This window comes from Pseudophryne corroboree, chromosome 7, assembly GCF_028390025.1.
Source record: "Pseudophryne corroboree isolate aPseCor3 chromosome 7, aPseCor3.hap2, whole genome shotgun sequence".
Taxonomy (NCBI): domain Eukaryota; kingdom Metazoa; phylum Chordata; class Amphibia; order Anura; family Myobatrachidae; genus Pseudophryne; species Pseudophryne corroboree.
Window position 1 is genome coordinate 16,286,804 of NC_086450.1, and position 14,492 is coordinate 16,301,295.

The following is a 14,492-nucleotide window of genomic DNA, read 5'->3' on the forward strand; positions in this document are numbered from 1 at the left end:
GGTGGTCATTGCAATGCTCTGTGGTGGGTGAAGTAGTATAGTACACGCACTAATACTTACCTTAGAGTCAGTGGAGCCTCCATGGCCCAATTAAAAGTGAAGACACAACAGACCCACATAATAAATGTATCAGGCAAGGACACTTTGATGTAATGGGTTTTGTCCTTACCCTACAAACATTTCAGTCTTAACAATGTTTACCTCTGTATTCAAGCAAAACCAAGGTTAACCAAAATCTAGGGCAAGGGGTGGCAAGCTGAGTCTTTGCCTAACATAGCAGAAAGCCCAGCTAATCCCATTGTTTTCATGTCTTATTTATCCCACTATGTAACATATGAAGTGTATTCAAGATTGTTTCACATCGTTCATATTTATTTTCATTTATACAGAGTGTTCTTATTCCAAAATCCATTAAAGACTTTCTGAATTGTAGAAACAGCCAAATCATGCTGTGGATTGAAATAATGGGCAGCTCGGAAACGTTTAATGAATCAAAGCCAACTGTGACATGAGTCATCAGGGGCTGAAATATACATCCCAATACCTCTAGGACAAAGTTATTTGGCAGTTCCAGATCATTAATCACATGTAGTTTTTACAAACACTATTCTTATTTTTATCTGCATATCTTTACAGTTTTTTTAAAAACATTCTTTTGCATCTTGTTCAGGGCATTACTCATAGCCAGATTACGAAGGGATGCACATGTCATACTATATCCCGGGCCCCCCTTTATCAGAGGGGCCCCACCTGGAGCACACTCACATCACTAGCTTTCCCTCTTGTGCAGCAGCATAACCAGGCAACCAGAATGTGTGCAGGACAGCGTGCACTGCAGGCAGAGACACAGGAGTATCAGGTTTCATGAGCTACAGATGGAGCTTTACGACCAGTGGAGAGATAGGAGGGTGGAGATAGCTGTAAGAGACACAGAAATCTTAGCTTCCCCTCCTCTCAACCTGAGTGTTTGGGTCCTGTGTAACCTGTTATCTATTGAGGGTCTAGAGAGAGACTTCCTGAGTCCTGTCCCAGTGTGTAAGTACTGTAGTACAGAGGCTGCTGCTATTTTTAAATGTGACAAGATAGATTTTATTTTTCTATGTGTGTTTTAAGGATGTTTAAGTTGTCTTTGTTCCGCTACAAGAACATTTTATAAAATAGTCTTTCAATTAGGTGGCACTATAAACAGTACCCAGGCATTATTAAACTATTAATTTAAATCTAATATACACCATTGGTTCAAATGTAATATGCACACTCCATAGCTCCCAATGTGACCCATTCCAGGGGGTACAAAATGCTCTCTACCTGGACCTCCCTCTAAATTTATGATTGCAATCACATGTGTTGAACTACCTTTCTTATCAATTAAATAGTTCAACACAGATTCCATCAATCATATATTAAAAGGGAAGTCCAGGTAGATAGTATTTTGTCCTTCCTGGAATGTGTATGTTGGGAAGTATGCACAATTTAATATACCCCCCCCCTTCCGCCAGGGCAACCCTGTATTAAGTGCCCCAGGCACCCCCAAGGCTTAATCCGGACTAGCCATTACTGTGCAGTGCTGGGGGCAGAGAGGTGAGCAGTGTGCAGTGTTGCATACTCATTCAGCTCTGTATTATTGCAGACATTATAATTTACTATAATGAGAGGTTGTGATAAAGTTTGGAAAACATGGTTACGTAGAAGAAATATGGCCATGGTACATTTGTGGGTATCTGTATGGGATCCCGGCGTGTAGGATGCTGGCTGTGACTATACTGACAGCGGCATCCCACACGCCAAAATGCTGGCAGTGTTGTGAGCACATCAAGGCCCCTTGCAGGCTCGCTGCATTCGCCACAATGTGGGCGCGGTGGCTCGCTTTGCTCGCCACAGGTTCTATTTTCCCTCTATGGGTGTAGTGAACACCCACAGAGGGAGAATCACCTACCTCGCCTGTATTCTGGTGGCGGAATTGTACCCCTGTCGAGATTATGGAGTCGGTATTGCGACCATCAGGATTGCGACGGGCTGTATTTTAAATGCATACCCATTTGTGGATACTTTAAACTTTGTCCTGGGACTAATTTATATTTAAATAAATATATTACTAATTCTCACCTAGATTCAGGTACTGTACAGTATGTGTGGGTTTATGTCCATCTGATCCTGTACAAAAACAGATTTAAAAAATTGTTATTTCTTTATTTATTAACAGTTTCTTTTATAGCACAGCATATTCTGTTGCGCTTTACAATTAGAACATCAGTAATAGAACAAAACTGGGTAAAAACAGACAGACATATAGGTAGGAAGGCCCTGCTCACAATCTTACAATCTATAGAGAAATAGGCATTGATACACAAGGATAGGTGCTACCTATTGCATAATGGTCCACCAGATTGCTTGGTTCTTAATGGGTTGTATGATATGATCACCCGCAATGTCGGCCAAGTGTCAGGAGGGTCAGAGAGGATGTAATTAGATAGGGAAGCACTGAAGGTTATGTGGGTGGGTCTGGAATTTGATAGGCTTGTCTGAAGAGGTGAGTTTTCAGGGAACGTTTAAAGGTTTGGAGACTAGAGGCGAGTCTTATTGTGCATGGGAGGGCGTTCCACAGAGTGGGTGAAGCCAGGATAAAATCCTGTAATTTTGAGTGTGAACAAGTAATGCGTGTGGATGAGAGACGTAGATCTTGTGCAGAGCGGAGAGGTCGGGTAGGGAGATATTTTGAGATGAGTGAAGAGATGTATGTTTGTGCAGTTTGGTTAATAGCCTTGTATGTGAGTAAAAGTATTTTATATTTAATACGGTAGAATACCGGTAACCAATGGAGGGACTGACAGAGCGGATCTGCAGACGATGAACGTCTGGCAAGGAAGATTAGCCTCGCAGCTGCATTCAAAATGGATTGTAGTGGTGAGAGCCTATGTTTGGGAAGACCGGTCAGGAGGCTATTACAATAATCAATGCGGGAGATAATGAAAGCGTGGATTAGAGTTTTTGCTGTGTCTTGTGTAAGATATGGTCGTATTTTGGATATGTTTCTTAGATGTATGTAACATATCTTGAGATAGATTGAATGTGGGGAACAAAGGACAGTTCAGAGTCAAGAATGACACCTAGGCAGCGAGCTTGTGGGGTAGGGATGATTGCCGAGTTCTCAACAGTGATAGAGATATCAGGTTGGAAACTACTATTGGCCGGTGGAAATATAATTAATTCTGTTTTGGAAATATTAAGTTTGAGGTGGCGAGATGTCATCCAAGATGAAATGGCAGAAAGGCGTTCAGTGACACGGCCCAATACAGATGGTGACAAATCAGGGGAGGATAGGTATATTTGAGTATCATCCGCATACAGATGGTACTGAAATCCGAAAGAGTTGATTAGTTTGCCAAGAGATGTGGTATAGATAGAGAAAAGCAGAGGACCTAGGACTGAGCCTTGCGGTACTCCAACTGAGAGAGGTAGCGAAGAGGAGGTGGAATCAGAGAAACGAACACTGAAGGAGCTATTATATAGGTAGGATTAGAACCAAGAAAGGGCTGTGTCCTGAATACCTAGTGATTGTAGTGTTTGTATGAGAAGAGAGTGGTCAACAGTGTCAAAAGCAGCAGAGAGATCAAGGAGAATAAGTAGAGAGTAATGTTGTTTAAATGTAGCAGTTGCCAAATCATTAACTACCTTAGTCAGTGCTGTCTCTGTGGAGTGTTGGGCACAAAATCCTGACTGAAGTGGGTCCAGTAGGCTGTGTGAGTTAAGAAAGTGTGTGAGGCGAGTGTAGGCAAGTCTCTCCAGTAGCTTGGAGGGGCATGGGAGCTGAGAGATGGGACGGTAGTTAGAGAGAGAGTTCGGGTCAGAGTTTTATTTTTTCAGAATGGGAGTAATCACTGCATGCTTGTATAGAGAAGGAAAGATACCAGTAGACAGGGAGAGATTACAGATTTTAGTTAAGGTTGGGATGAGCACAGCAGACAGAGCTTTACTAATTTGTGAGGGTATAGAGTCAAGGGGAGAGGTATTAGAGTAGGTAGATGAAAAGAGTGCAGATACTTCATCTTCACTTGTAGGATCAAAGGAAGAGAAGGTGTTAGAGTGTTCAGGCAGGGAATTGAGAAGGTCACTTGCTGTGGGAGAGCATACCATTTAATTTCGGATCTTATCAATCTTGTCCTTGAAATAGGAAGCAAGATCTTGCGCACTGACAGTGGCTGGTGGGTTGGGTGAGGGAGGGACAGGAAGTGATTTAAATGTATTAAAAAGTCGCTTGGGGTTAGAGGCTTGAGCAGAGATGAGAGATTGAAAATATGTTTGTTTGGCAGTGTCCAGAGCATTACGATAAGAGTGGTAGGTGGTCTTATATGTGAGAAAGTCACTTGAACTACGAGATTTACGCCACTGGAGTTCTACTTTACGTGAGAGTTTTTGTAGGTGTCTAGTGTATTTAGAGTGCCACGGTTGACATCTAAGTCTACGTGGGGTGTGATGGGTAGCTGGAGCCACTTCATCAAGTGCTGTTTCTAGAGTTTGGTTAAGGTGTGATACAGCAGTCTCAGAAAAGTGAATGTAGAAATTATAATTTGGAGGTGCATACAGTAGAAAAAAAATAAGGAATACAAATGCAGATTGGGTAATTAACTTAACAAATTGACTATTGTATACAGGATTTCATTGTCCTACATCCACCAGGGTGAGTACAATGGCCCTCATTCCGAGTTGTTCGCTCGTTCTTTTTCATCGCATCGCAGTGAAAATCCGCTTAGTACGCATGCGCAAAGTTCGCACTGCGACTGCGCCAAGTAACTTTACTATGAAGAAAGTATTTTTACTCACGGCTTTTTCTTCGCTCCGGCGATCGTAATGTGATTGACAGGAAATGGGTGTTACTGGGCGGAAACACGGCGTTTCAGGGGCGTGTGGCTGAAAACGCTACCGTTTCCGGAAAAAACGCAGGAGTGGCCGGAGAAACGGTGGGAGTGCCTGGGCGAACGCTGGGTGTGTTTGTGACGTCAACCAGGAACGACAAGCACTGAACTGATCGCACAGGCAGAGTAAGTCTGGAGCTACTCTGAAACTGCTAAGTAGTTAGTAATCGCAATATTGCGAATACATCGGTCGCAATTTTAAGAAGCTAAGATTCACTCCCAGTAGGCGGCGGCTTAGCGTGTGTAACTCTGCTAAATTCGCCTTGCGACCGATCAACTCGGAATGAGGGCCAATGTTTTAATAACACTAGACAATGCAAAAAAAAATCCATTTTTTTTTAGCTATATTAAGCAGGATTTCATACGTAAATTAAAAATATAATAAGACAGTAGTCTAACTTTTAATTTGGTACTGATATTCTTCTGGTAATCCTAATTATAATTATGCCACCTACAATAAAGATATTGGAAGCTTCTTTGGATTTTTTAAAATTGTTAGTGATAATAGCACTGTATTATCACTCTGAACTATTAAATCTAAAATTCAACTTTCTCATACTATTTTAAATGTCAGTTTTAAATGGCAATCATTAATGTGTATTCATATTATTAAAATAAACGTGTATGGTGGTACCTTGCCAGATCATTAAAATACATACTGTACCATCAAAAAATAATACTGAGATATTAACTTGTTCCAAGGTGGATGCAGTCAATATTTTTCTACGGATCCATCCAAACTCTTGGTATGTAACAACTGAAGTGAAAAATTGGAAAAATATATCAGCACAATTATCTTTAATATTAACACATAATGATAATATTAAGCAATAATAATGACACCTTCATTTGCAAAAAAAAAAAAAAAATGTTTTCCTCTGCAGTTTTTAATTTGTACATATAATAAAAAAAAAATATTTAGAAAATTGTGTGAATGTTTTTGTGTCTACAAATATAAATGAATCTCTTGCAATCACTGTGGTTTTTTGTTTGTGTGTTACATCCTGCACATGTGACACATGAATATTGTAAAAGCAAATGTTTAATTTACACAAGGAAATCATTTAGTTGTGAATTTGGGAAGTTTTTTTTTTGCTAAATTTTTTGTGCTAAAAAAATAAAAAACAGGAACAAATACAGTATGTGATAGTGAAGGAAGAATCAACAGTTACACTCACATGGGAACAAGTGAGTAGGCTTTTCAACATTCTGTATCTTTGTCTTTTCGTATTCCACTTTAGATGTAATTATCGCTCCACTCCAAACTGACATTTTTGTTCTTAGAATTGCATTCACATCAAGAGGATAATGACACTTCTCTAAAACATTTAATTTCCCACTGTGTAGAATGAGGTTCTAATGCTACTAGACAGCTGTCTAACAATATGGTATATTTGGTGTTTATATATATATATATATATATATATATATTATTATTTTTTTCCTTATTTATTACCAGTTATTTATATAGCGCACACATATTCTGCAGCGCTTTACAGAGACTAGTTGACCATTCACATCAGTCCCTGCTCCTGTGGAGCTTACAATCTATATTCCCTATCACATGTACACACAGACACATTCACTCTAGGGTTGATATTGTTGGGAGCCAATTAACCTACCAGTATTATTAGTTAGGGCCATGGTGGAAATTGAACCCATGACCTCAGTGCTGTGAGGCAGTAATGCTTACCACTACACCATCCGTACTGCCCACACACACACACACACACACACACACACACACACACACACACACACACACACACACACACACACACACACACACACACACACACACACACACACACACACACACACACACACACACACACACACACACACATATATACAGGTTAAGTATCCCTTTTACAAAATGCTTGGGACCAGAGGTATTTTGGATATCGGATTTTTCCGTACTTTGGAATAATTGCATACCATAATGAGATATCATGGTGATGGGACCTAAATATAAGCACAGAATGCATTTATGTTACATATAAACCTTATACACACAGCCTGAAGGTCATTTTAGCCAATATTTTTTATAACTTTGTGCATTAAATAAAGTGTGTGTACATTCACACAATTTATTTATGTTTCATATACACCTTATACACACAGCCTGAAGGTCATTAAATACAATATTTTTAATAACTTTGTGTGTTAAACAAAGTTTGTGTACATTGAGCCATCAAAAACAAAGGTTTCACTATCTCACTCAAAAAAGTCTGTATTTCGGAATATTCCGTATTTCGGAATATTTGGATATGGGATACTCAACCTGTATATATATATATATATATATATATATATATATATATATATATATATATATTTATAGGCAACGACAGGTGCTGCACTCCAAGCGGTGAGGACTCTTAAGTCCAAGTTATCGACAACGTTTCAATGCTGTTTACTTGTGCATTTTCATCAGGTCAAATGAGAACAGACAAATGTGGTGGTTAAAGCAGACATTTCCCCCAACCCTCAACCCTCAGGGGTTGTTACATGCCAACGCAAGAGGGTGCATTAGATGCACGTGTACCACATGTCAATTTATGATTAGTGAAAAAATTTCCAACATCCCCTTACGGGTCGACCTTTGACCATCAATTACACTTTGACGTGTTCATCCAAGTTTGTCGTTTATCAGTTGCTGTGTCCATGTGGGTTGTCATACGTAGGCAAAACTGAAAGAATGTTTAAAGAATGTATGGCAGCCCACCGGTCGGCTATCAAAGCGGCAATTGCCAAAGGATCAAGCGACCAGCCGGTCGCTCGCCATTTTTCTTTAGCACGTCATCCGTGGCATTACGTTACCGGATGATAGACCATGTTCCCCCTCTTACTCGGGGTGGTGATAGGGGTCTCAAATTACTCCAACTTGAAACCAGGTGGATTCATCTCCTGGGGACACTCCACCCCAGAGGCATCAATGAGCAGTTAGGGCTTAATGCATTTCTGTAAGGTTATCTATGTGTGGCCCATATGGTGGTAATATGTATTTAAATGGTTTAGGCCTGTTATGCTTTCTGTGCACACAGTGTTGTTGATCTGCAATATATGATGATCTGCAGTCAGTATTTAAAGTATGTTCTAGATCCATTAAGGCCTAATAAGACTGTATTGCCTGTATGTTCGCAGCATTATTATGTGTACATTATTTTGTTTACTATTGTCACCATAGTTACCAGCAATGGGTGATGACGTCATGTGAGAGCGCCGACGGACCTGGCGGGTGCCTGTGTTCCGGAAGCGCGGTGATGGTGTCTGCATGCACTATTTAGGTAAGCACATTTGTCTGTTCTCATTTGACCTGATGAAAATGCAGAAGTAAACAGCATTGAAACGTTGTCGATAACTTGGACTTAAGAGTAATTTTGTCCTCGCCGCTTGGAGTGCCGCACCTGTCGTTGCCTGTATCTCATTATTGTGGAGGCACCCAGCGCTATTGCATTGACTATTGGGAGAGCCGGACCTGTTTGTTTATATATATATATATATATATATATACATTCATACATAATGTATACTGTATATCTGTGCATACTATATTAATTTACATATATTATTATTTGGTTAACTATAATGTTAGGTTATAGTGGATACCACCTGTATTATACATCTCTCTCTGTATTATACATCCCTCTAAATGTATTTTTGACTTAACTATTCACATTGGTCACATTAGACTTTGGGCCTTATTCATGTTTGTACGCAATGGCTAATGATCACGCAACTGGGGTATTATCATCAGACTGCGCATGTGCTGTGATCGCAATGCGCAAGCATGAAGGGGCTACTGTGATCTGGATCACAAAGCGATTGAAAGTAAGTGACTGTTTGGAGGTGTTAACGGAGTGTTATGGACATTTTTCGGAGTTTGCATCTGCTAACGGCTGGGAACTGGGATCTGGGTTGCTACTGCTGTGTTTAGCCTGTGTAGCCATAGACCATCCCTTAGCCTTGATGTTCCTCATTTTTGCATATAGGTTGCAAATGTGTGTGCAATTGCAATTGAGTTTTAGACGGCTTCGCTGTGCATCTCCTTTCATTCCTTGGCGGCAGCTTCACTTGCTAGTGTTAGCAGCTCCGTAGCCTAGAAAATTGCAATTGCATTTGCATAGAAACAAGAATTAGAGGTCTATTTATTAAGCTCGAGATGGAGATAAAGTGGAGAGAGATAAAGTACCAGTCAACCAGCGCCTAACTGTTATTTTTCAAACCCAGCCTGTAACATGGCAGTTAGGAGCTGATTGGCTGATACTTTATCTCCGTCCACTTTATCTCCATTCAGGGCTTAGTAAAAAGACCCCTTAGGCCTTTTGTTAATAGTGCAGACTGAGACATATCCTTTGCAGTGGTAAAGGTGTTGGAAGCCCAGTGTCCTGGGCAGAGACACTAGATAAAACATCAGAGGCCGCAGTTGAGCGGAAGTTGAGTGGCAGTTGGAGACAGTGCTAAGGTGAAAAAGCAGAGGGTGCTTGATGAAAAACGAAGAGGAACCTGTGAGAGGTTTTACCTGCTGAAGGGCCAGAAATGTCAGAGAGTGACCGGTGCTGTGACTTAGCACGTCTATTTACTAAGCCTTGAATGGAGATAAGATGGTCGGAGATACAGAACAAACCAATCAGCTCCTAACTGCCACGTCACAGGCTGTGTTTGAAAAATGACAGTTAGGAGCTGGTTGGTTGGGACTTTATATCCATCCGCTTTATCTCCATTCAAGGCTTAGTAAATATACCCCTTAGGAAATTGTACCACTCCAGTCTTCTGGTGAGGCAAGGGAAGTGATGCAGGGACAGTGATGAGGAGGTGGGGTCCTGGGCAGGAGGCATAGTAAGAAGCTCATGATTGGCTGTGCTTTGTGGACAAGGAAAAAAAACAGAACATGGTATAAGAATGCTAGGCAAATCTGTAATAATTACCATCCTCTTGCACACACCGATAGGGGGACATCAGCAAGAATTGTTCTGATTCTAATAATACTAGCAGAGCTCTGTAATTACCTGTAAGAAAGCTACTCTAAATTGACCCAATATACAAAACAGTATTCCCTGATAGTGAAGAGTTGAAAGCAAGATCGTCAATTTACAGAGACTGAAATTGGAAAAATCAGCCAATAGATAATCTATTTAGTAGAAACTGCTGTGACACTAAATACAACACAGCTTTTATAAACAGACACACCAGGATGACCTCTCAGTCAACTATCGCCAATGAACCATCAGCACAGGGGTGTTGCATTATTGACTTTAATAGATTGGTAATGAAATGGATTACAAGAGTTCCAATCAATCAGTCAAGATTAGTATGGACCTTAGCTCTGCATGCAAGTAGCAGCTACACTAAGCAGCCTAGAAGACATGACAGTACCAATGGACATATACAGCAGTATCACTGGACTGGATTTATATGCCAGTACCACTTGAATTATACGGCAGGATCACTGGATTTATACACCAGTACCACTGTAATTATATAGCAGGGTCACTGGAATTATACGGCAGTACCACTGGACATATACGGCAGTATCACTGGACTGGATTTATATGCCAGTACCACTGCAATTATACGGCAGGATCACTGGACTTGTACGCCAGTACCACTGGAATTATACGGTGGTACCACTGGACTTATACGGCAGTATCACTGGACTGGACTTATACGCCAGTACCACTGGAATTATACAGCAGTATCACTGACATATACGCCAGTACCCCTGGAATTATACGTCAGGATTACTGAAATTATACGGCAGTACCACTGGACTAATACGGCAGTATCACTGGACATATACAGCAGTATCACTGGACTGGATTTATAAACCAGTACCACTGGAATTATACGGCAGGATCACTGAATTTATACGCCAGTACCACTGGAATTATACGGCAGGATCACTGGAATTATACGGCAGTACCACTGGACTAATACGGCAGTACCACTGAACATATACGGCAGTATCAATGGACTGGATTTATAAAACAGTACCACTGGAATTATACGGCAGGATCACTGGACTTATACGCCAGTACCACTGGAATTATACAGCAGTATCACTGACATATACGCCAGTACCACTGGAATTATACTGCAGGATTACTGAAATTATACGGCAGTACCACTGGACTAATACGGCAGTACCACTGAACATATACGGCAGTATCAATGGACTGGATTTATAAGACAGTACCACTGGAATTATACGGCAGGATCACTGGACTTATACGCCAGTACCACTGGAATTATACTGCGGGATCACTGGAATTATACAGCAGTACCACTGGACTTATACAGCAGTACTACTGGACATATACGGCAGTATCACTGGACTAGATTTATACGCCAGTACCACTGGAATTATACATCAGGATCACTGGAATTATACGGCAGTACCACTGGACATATACGGCAGTACTACTGGACATATACGGCAGTATCACTGGACTGGACCTATACGCCAGTACCACTAGAATTATACGCCAGTACCACTGGAATTATACGGCACTACCACTATACTTATACAGCAGTACCACTGGACATGTACGGCAGTATCACTGAGCTGGACTTATACGCCAGTACCACTGGAATAGTGATGAGCGGGTTCGGTTCCTCGGAATCCGAACCCCCCGAAACTTCACCCATTTTACACGGTTCCGAGGCGGACTCGAATCTTCCCGCCTTGCTCGGTTAACCCGAGCGTGCCCGAATGTCATCATCCCGCTGTCGGATTCTCGCGAGATTCTTATTCTATATAAGGAGCCGCGCGTCACAGCCATTTTCACTCGTGCATTAGAGATGATAGGGAGAGGACGTGTGCAGCGTTCTCTCAGTTGTGTTCAGTGTGCTGCAAATATCTGTGCTCAGTGTGCTGTATGTAAATATCTGTGCTCATTGTGCTTGCAAATATCTGTGCTCAGTGTGCTGAAAATATATACGTTCTCTGCCTGAAAAACGCTCCATATCTGTGCTCAGTGTGCTGCAAATATCTGTGCTTAGTGTGCTTTATTGTGGGGACTGGGGACCACCAGTATTATATAGTAGGAGGACAGTGCAGAGTTTTGCTGACCAGTGACCACCAGTATTATATCAGTACGGTACAGTAGTCCACTGCTCTACCTACCTCTGTGTCGTCAAGTATACTTTCCATCCATACCTGTGGTGCATTTTAGTTGTTGTGCGCAGTATATATAGTAGGAGGACAGTGCATAATTTCCTGACCACCAGTATATAATATATAGCAGTACGGTACAGTAGTCCACTGCTCTACCTACCTCTGTGTCATCAAGTATACTATCCATCCATACCTGTGGTGCATTTAAGTTTTGCGCAGTATATATAGTAGGAGGACAGTGCATAATTTTGCTGACCACCAGTATATAATATATAGCAGTACGGTACAGTAGTCCACTGCTCCACCTACCTCTGTGTCGTCAAGTATACTATCCATCCATACCTGTAGTGCATTTTAGTTGTTGTGCGCAGTATATATATAGTAGGAGGACAGTGCATAATTTTGCTGACCACCAGTATATAATATATAGCAGTACGGTACAGTAGTCCACTGCTCTACCTACCTCTGTGTCGTCAAGTATACTATCCATTCATACCTGTGGTGCATTTTGGTTGTTGTGCACAGTATATATAGTAGGAGGACAGTGCAGAATTTTGCTGACCACCAGTATATAATATATAGCAGTACGATACAGTAGTCCACTGCTCTACCTCTGTGTCATCAAGTATACTAAAAAAGTTCAGTAAAATGACCCAAAAATCAAAATTAAAAGTGTCTGAGGAGAAGCGTAAACTTGCCAATATGCCATTTACGACACGGAGTGGCAAGGAACGGCTGAGGCCCTGGCCTATGTTCATGGCTAGTGGTTCAGATTCACATGAGGATGGAAGCACTCATCATCTCGCTAGAAAACTGCAGTGCCACTCCTAGATGGGCCAGGTGTTTGTGTCGGCCACTTGGGTCGCTTAGCTTAGTCACACAGCTACCTCATTGCACCTCTTTTTTTCTTTGCATCATGTGCTGTTTGGGGACTAGTTTTTAAATCCTCCATCCTGTCTGACACTGCAGTGCCACTCCTAGATGGGCCAGGTGTTTGTGTCGGCCACTTGGGTCGCTTAGCTTAGTCACACAGCTACCTCATTGCACCTCTTTTTTCCTATCATCATGTGCTGTTTGGGGACTATTTTTTAAATCTGCCATCCTGTCTGACACTGCAGTGCCACTCCTAGATGGGCCAGGTGTTTGTGTCGGCCACTTGGGTCGCTTAGCTTAGTCACACAGCGACCTTGGTGCACCTCTTTTTTTCTTTGCATCATGTGCTGTTTGGGGACTAGTTTTTAAATCTGCCATCCTGTCTGACACTGCAGTGCCACTCATAGATGGGCCAGGTGTTTGTGCCGGCCACTTGGGTCGCTTAGTTTAGCCATCCAGCGACCTTGGTGAACGTCTTTTTTTCTTTGCATCATGTGCTGTTTGGGGACTATTTTTTTAAATCTGCCATCCTGTCTGACACTGCAGTGCCACTCCTAGATGGGCCAGGTGTTTGTGTCGGCCACTTGGGTCGCTTAGCTTAGTCATCCAGCGACCTCGGTGCAAATTTTAGGACTAAAAATAATATTGTGAGGTGTGAGGTGTTCAGAATAGACTGGAAATGAGTGGAAATTATGGTTATTGAGGTTAATAATACTATGGGATCAAAATGACCCCAAAATTCTATGATTTAAGCTGTTTTTGAGGATTTTTTGTAAAAAAAACACCCGAATCCAAAACACACCCGAATCCGACAAAAAAATTTCAGGGAGGTTTTGCCAAAACGCGTCCGAATCCAAAACACGGCCGCGGGACCGAATCCAAAATCAAAACACAAAACCCAAAAAATGTCCGGTGCACATCACTACACTGGATTTATATGGCAGGATCATTGGAATTATACGAGAGTACCACTGGACTTGTACGGCAGCACCGCTAGACATATACGGCAGTATCAATGGACATATACGGCAGTAATACTGGACATATACAGCAGCACAGGGACACCACCACTGGACTGATGCAAGATAACTGATAATGTCGATATTATCTTAAACCATAAAGCTATACCTTCAAACACACTTTTACCATGGAGCCGCTGCGGCCGCTAGACTTAATATGCACTCTACGTACTTTGTACGCTATTTGCGTTAGGAGTCTCGTACCTTGTACGGACTTAGCGTACAAACGCCATGCTGGGGGTATAAAGTACACACAGTGCGCACACACTCTTGATATACTTTAAACCTTATTAGTAATGTAACGCAATGATATTATTACACTCTAAACCTTATGCAGCAAAGCACTGCAATGATGTTACACCTTAAACCTTATGCAGCGCTGACGGTACAAAGTACCCGTAGCGCGTACACACCTTATCAATACACTTTTAAACCTTATACACTTAGGTAATGTAATACTCTTTAAACCCTAGCAGGGAAAAGAGGACACAACACCGATTTGTAGTTAAACACTGGGCTCCGACACCTCAGCGTATATGTCTGGAAGGGGATAACAATACAATTTAT

At 41.6% G+C, this 14,492-nt stretch overlaps 1 long non-coding RNA gene across 1 annotated transcript in view; it reads right to left on the minus strand.

The window, feature by feature from the left end:
- Positions 1–397: 397 nt before the first annotated feature.
- Positions 398–14,492, minus strand: part of LOC134943261 (uncharacterized) — a 79,754-nt gene continuing 65,659 nt past the window's right edge. Inside the window, exons 3-5 of the long non-coding RNA XR_010181441.1 lie at positions 5,606–5,670; positions 2,107–2,154; positions 398–918 (exon numbers count right to left, since the gene is read on the minus strand). This is a non-coding gene — a long non-coding RNA (uncharacterized LOC134943261). The remainder of the gene's footprint in view (positions 919–2,106; positions 2,155–5,605; positions 5,671–14,492) is intronic.